This window comes from Macrotis lagotis, chromosome 1 (assembly GCF_037893015.1).
Source record: "Macrotis lagotis isolate mMagLag1 chromosome 1, bilby.v1.9.chrom.fasta, whole genome shotgun sequence".
Classification (NCBI taxonomy): domain Eukaryota; kingdom Metazoa; phylum Chordata; class Mammalia; order Peramelemorphia; family Peramelidae; genus Macrotis; species Macrotis lagotis.
The window spans coordinates 562,886,248-562,892,505 of record NC_133658.1 but is presented as its reverse complement, the minus strand read 5'-3'; positions in this window follow the sequence as shown (position 1 = coordinate 562,892,505).

The window sequence follows — 6,258 nt, the reverse complement described above, 5'->3', positions numbered from 1 at the left end:
TATATATATATATATATATATACAATATATATATATATATATATATATATATATATATATGTATATATATATTAGCTGTGAGTCTGGATAAGTCACTTAAAGCTCTCTCCATGTCTAAAATGAGGGCTGGGGGAAGAAGGGTAGAGGAGGGGGTTGGATTGGATGGAATGACTGGACCAACCGAAAAAGCCAGGACTCCTGCCTCTCACCTCCAGGTTCAGTGCTCTCCCTACTTCTCACGCTCTCACTGAAGACCATGAAGTCACAAGAAAGCCTCACCTGAAAGGTGACATTCCCAGGCAGTAGCTCGGGGAACCCATCTCCCCAGACGTGTGGAACCGATTCCAAACCCCTAACCTTTGCAGTCAGCCTTCCTCACTCAAGAGAGAGGTCTTCCTGTACAAGAAAGCGGCAAGAGGTGGAGCGAGATCCTAAGGTAACTGGTTGGTTTCATGGTCCACCTGCCAATGGTTTTTGTCTGCCTTGCCATTTTGTATATATGGAAGCAGGGAAAACTTCATCCAAATTCTCTAAGATTTAATTCATTTGATGAATCCCTCCTTTCCTTCCTTTTTCATTAACAATTCCTAACCTATAATGTTAGAGCTAGAGGGATTCTTAGAGATTCTTAGAGCTAGAAGAGATTCTTAGTGATTATTTTTACAATTTATTTTTAAACATTTATTTTACTCCTTCCCCAAATCCTCCCATTTAAAAGAAAAAGAAACTTTAACAAATATGTGTAGTCAAGCAAAACAAATTCCTATATTGTCCACATTTTACAGATGAAGAAATTGAGGGTCAGGGAGATAACCAGTCACCTTGGGTCATGCACTGGTGGAGCTGGAACTGTAACTTAGTCCTCCTGACCCCGGTCCAGTCCTTCTTACACCCCATCTGGGAAACATCCCAAGTGTGATGATAATCAAGAATCAAAAGAAAACCCTGCACAAGAAAGTTTAAAAAAAAACACTAATGAATTATCTTTAAGCTCTATAATCAGGGCTTAAGAAAGAAGAAGGGCTTCTTTGGTATTTGGGAATAAGCACTGCATTTCCCTAGATTGAACTCATGGCTGATAGAAGCATTTGGGGGTTATGTATTCTTAGATGTTTTTTGTTTATTGCTTTTTTTTTATTTTGAACAAACCAAGTCATGCAGAGAGGAAGATGTGCTAGAGTCAACTCTAACTGGCCAATAGAGTAATTGTTAAAAAATTTCAGTATGAATATTTACCTCAGAAATCAGTAAATACTAAAAATTATGACTGATTCATTGTTTTAGTTATTTTTAGACTTAAAGTGATAAAGAAAAATGTTAAGTATTTCATATCTACATTGTTTTCAGAGAGACAGTTATTAATCATTTACTGGCACACCCATATCCTGCTTAAATTTTGCTTTTGTTCCAAAATGTAATTCATTTAAAAGATTGAATTTAAAAGAATGTGCTGACTGTTAGGTCTATATCCCAAAGAGAGCAAAAAAAGAGGGGGGAAAGGAACCCATTTGAACGAAAAATATTTATAGCAACTCTCTTTGTGGTGGTTAAGACATAGAATCAAAGGGATCCCATCAATTGAGGATTGGCTAAACAAACTGCTATGTAATTGTGATGGAATACTGTTAATGCTGTAAAAAATCTTAAGTAGAAAAACTTGGAAAGACTTTTATGAACTGATGCAGCCAAGAGAGCATTGTACATGTAAGAGCAACATTGTGTGATGATCAACAGATTCAAGAGAATCCCAAAGGATTAATGATAAAGCATACTACTCTGCCTGAAGAGAAAGAACTGAGATTGTTTGAATACAGACTGAAGCATTCTACTTTTCACTTTCTTTCTTTCATTCTTTTTCTTTTTTTCCAGTCATTTTATACAAAATGACTACTACAGAAATGTTTTACTTGTATAACCAACCTATAATCAGATTGCTTACCATTTAAGGGAGCAGGAAATGGAGGACAAGGGAGGGAAAGATAGAATTTAGAACTCAAAATTTTTTTTAAATGTTTTAAAAAATTGTTTTAATGTGTAATTGGGGAAAAGTAAACTGTTATTTCTTTTAAAAAATAAAATAATGTGCTGAGTTCCCAAACAATAATTAAATAGAAGAAAATGTTTCATTGGTAATAGACCTATCAGCAGAATTACAATTCACTAAGCAAGCATAAATGGACTTTAGTTAAAACTTTGACATTTTACAAACACAAAATCCTAAAATCTTACTCCTCTTTTAATAACTCCTGTGAGTTGCTGGCTGTCTCATTTCTTTTTTTTTTTATTTAATTTTATTCTGAACTTAAGAAATAAAGCATTTCAATAACACAACAGAATAGAGGGGGAAAGATAATTGTATATATAACATGAAACTGCAAACCTATCATGTACAACTAACTATTCCTTTTAAATATGTAATAAAGTTATTATATTATTTTCTTTTTCTTTCTCCCCCCCATGAGTATGTGTGTGTGTGTGTGGGGGGGGGATGGCTACCATTAGGCACAGTTATGTGCTTGTGTGTGTGTATATATATATGTATATATGTCTCTCTATATATATATGTCTATACATATATGTCTATACATATATATGTGTATATGTGTGTGTGTGTGTGTGTGTGTGTGTGTGTGTGAAGCTATTCTATACCTAATTCTTTCAGTTCTTTCTTTGGACACAGATAGTGTCTTCCTTCATGTGCTAAGTGCCCCACTTATTGCCAGGCAGGGATAAGATCTAGATATAAGCCAGCAAGGTATATATGGGCATTGCCCTGTAGAAGTAAGAGATACCATATTTACACTGTTCTGTTTTTTCTGGCCTCAATTATTTACTCCCTCTGTGAGTTCATGCAAATATTGTTTCTGGGATTGTTTGCTGATCTGCAATGAGAGGTTGAATTAGTTGCTGCCTAAAGTCCTTTCTAGCTTTCTATCCTGATTGTCTTTATTTACTCACTAAATTACAACCATTCTTTAAAACTCAAATGCCACCTTCTCTAAGGAAGTCTTTCCTGTTCTTCCCTTCACCTCCCCACCCCAGTCATTGCTGATAATCTTCTCCCATCAAATCTCATATAACACGGTTTTATAATTCTCTAATGCATTTTATTATCTATCATGATAGCTACTTATGCTGAGGTCTTGCCCCTTGAAGGGCCATTATCTCCTTGGTGTCAGAGACTATGTCTTGTTTAAGCTTTCTATCTTCACCAGTACTCACATAATGCTCTGAATACCATAAGTGCTTAATAAATGCCTGTGGTTACATGAATCAAACAAAGTCAACACATTGCTACTTCTTACTCACCTCTCTCTTCTAATTCGATGAGGTAAAAACTTCCATAACAAAACTCTTACCTGAGACCACAACATGAAAACTATGTCTCTGCTGATATTTGGGGACTGAGTTCTCTCTTTAATGTTTCAAGAGCCACAAGTAATACACTTTTCTAAAAGTTTCATTCTATTTACATTTTAGAGTTTTGAAGAGAAAGGGAATAATCCTACTTTTGATATTTGCTTCCTATGTGATTTTGGTCAAGTTTTTTAACCTCCCGGGACTTACTAGTCCCTTCTGTAAAATGAGAACTGACTTACATAAAACTTACAGATGTGAAGCCTAATTTTTACTAAATTTTAAATTACTATTGTAAATTTACTAATTTGCAAAAAATAAGACCTAATTCATTTATATAAATATATACAACCCCTTCTAGTCCTAGATCTGGGTTTTTGAGCATAATTATGAATGATTATTCTACTCAAGATCCAACTCTACTGCCTTGGCTAACTGATTTTAGGTTTTCAATATAAGCATTTACTTCCTGTGTGATTTTGGACAAGTTATTTAACCTCCCTGGGACTCCCTGGTCCCTTCTGTAAAATAAGAACTGACTTACATATAATTTACAGGTATGAAGACTAATTTTTGTTTATTGCATTACTGTCTAGAGAAAGCATAATACAGATTAAATTTGAGTGTATACTTTTTTTTTTGAAGAATTGGATGTTAAATATTTACCAACATATCACTAGTCATACCACAAAACAATAAATATTGATTGTGCTTAGAAATTTCTGTGCTTTGCTCTGAGGGCTTGCCAAGCCCTCTTTTTAGGGCTGCTTATTCACCTTGGTGTACAGCTGATTGCCAACTCTCTCCCCTGTGGCTCCCAGAAGTTGTAGCATGTACAGCAGCCATATCCCAGTAAGCCATCTCAGCATGAGAGCTAAACCAGGCTGAAGGTAACCCATGGTCTTAAAATTTGTCTGTAAATTAGAGGGATGTCTACCTCAAGTACAAATGGAATGGACAGGTGAGAACAATTTGTTGATTAAAGTTGATTAAAGCAAGTGAATATGGAGCTCTTATGGCTCGACATTGAAGATACCAAGGTCATCCATTGTATCCCAGGGCAATTTTGTCTTGCACTGGACTTTGATGACTGAGAGTGAGACTCAGCCTCATTTAAATCCAGTTCATATGCAAATCAAGACATTATCCCATGATTCCCTTGGTTCTCTTCAAAAATGAAATACAAACAACTCATAGATAACACTTTCATTTTTTTTAATTGGTGATGTTTAACAATTGGTGAAGTCTGGGGGGAGTGATGGTTTAAACAAGGAAAAATGCTTAGTATCATAAGATGGTAGAGAAAGGTACATGGGTGCAGAGAAAGTAATAACTTAGACAAGATCACACAGTTGTTGGTCAAAGAGGAACTAGAAGCTGGGTCTCCCAAAACACAATCCAATGTACTTTCCCCAGAAAGGTTTCAAGGCTAACCCTTGAGGAGTTAATTTTGGATAAGGAAAATCTCCTTAGGAGCCCCCCTAAACCACCTTCAAAATTAAAACTGTTTCATTCTATCAGCTGAAAATAGTCTTCTTATACAAATACATCAAAAATTAAAAAACAAAATATTACAAAATTAAAAAGTACAAGGGGCAGCTAGGGTGGCGCAGTGGATAGAGCACTGGCCCTGGAGTCAGGAGTACCTGAGTTCAAATCAGACCTCAAACATTTAATAATTACCTAGCTGTGTGGTCTTGGGTAAGCCATTTAACCAAATGGCCTTGCAAAAAAAAAAAAAACACATAAAAAAATAAAAAGTACAAACTTTATTACTTAATAAATATGATAATAAGTAGTTGAAATTGGAAACAAGATAGCTTTTCAATTGGAAAACACATGATCCAGCAAACCATACAAGCTCTTTTCAGATATTTTTGCCTTATATTTGACAATTTCATTTTACCCTCAAAGTGCTACTTTCTTCTTTGCTTAAGATATCTGTTCTGTTCTCTACTTTCCAAAAGGTGGAGCAAAAAATGAAGCTGAGTTTAAATAACTTTCTCAAGGTCATAAATATATGCCATACTGGTTAGTCTTTGTTTGGCAGCATGCTAAATGTAAATAGCCCAGGATTTACCATTTCAAAAGTCAGCTCTCTTATTTGCTTCCAGTGTGAACTTGAGCAAGTTGTTTCTTCTGTGGGCCTCAGTTTTCTCATTACCAAAATGATGGGCTAGATAAGAATCATCTTTAAAGTTTTCCCCTCTAGCTATCCAATACACAGACCCTCTTGTGTTTTCCATTCTATACCTAAAAGTAACCATATGCTCACAAATAAATAAATAAATCTTTGTTTTAAATAAAATACAAAGGAGATAATCAAAGTCAAATCAAACAAGGGAACAAGTTTGGTCTAACATTCCCAAGTCTTGCCAGCTTGGGGTAAAACTCACTTTAAATGTCTCCATCGTGTTCAAGAAGAGATCACAGAGGGGCAGCTAGGTGGCACAGTGGATAGAGCACCTGCCCTGGAGTCAGGAGGATCTGAGTTCAAATGTGACCTCAGACACTTAGTAATTACCTAGCTGTGTGGCCTTGGGGCAAGTCACTTAACCCCAATGCCTTGCAGAAAAGAAAAAAAAAGACAATCGAGACCAGGACTCCTTCACTTTTCAATAACGAAACATTTCTTTGTGGAAAACACCAAAGGAATCTCCTCCACAGCATAAAATCAGTTTAAGACTGGAGATCCTACTTCAGTGATTACCAGCAGATGGTGCTGCTGAGTTACAGGCCGATAAGCTTATAAAGTGAATCCAGTGCAATGAGAGAATGGCTTCTTTTTGACTAGCACATCAGTTTACTTCTTCAAGACAGTGCCAAAATCTCAGTATTTGGAGTTACTGAGTAATCAATCATATGACTGATTGTTTATTTGTGAGTGATTATCCTTCAATG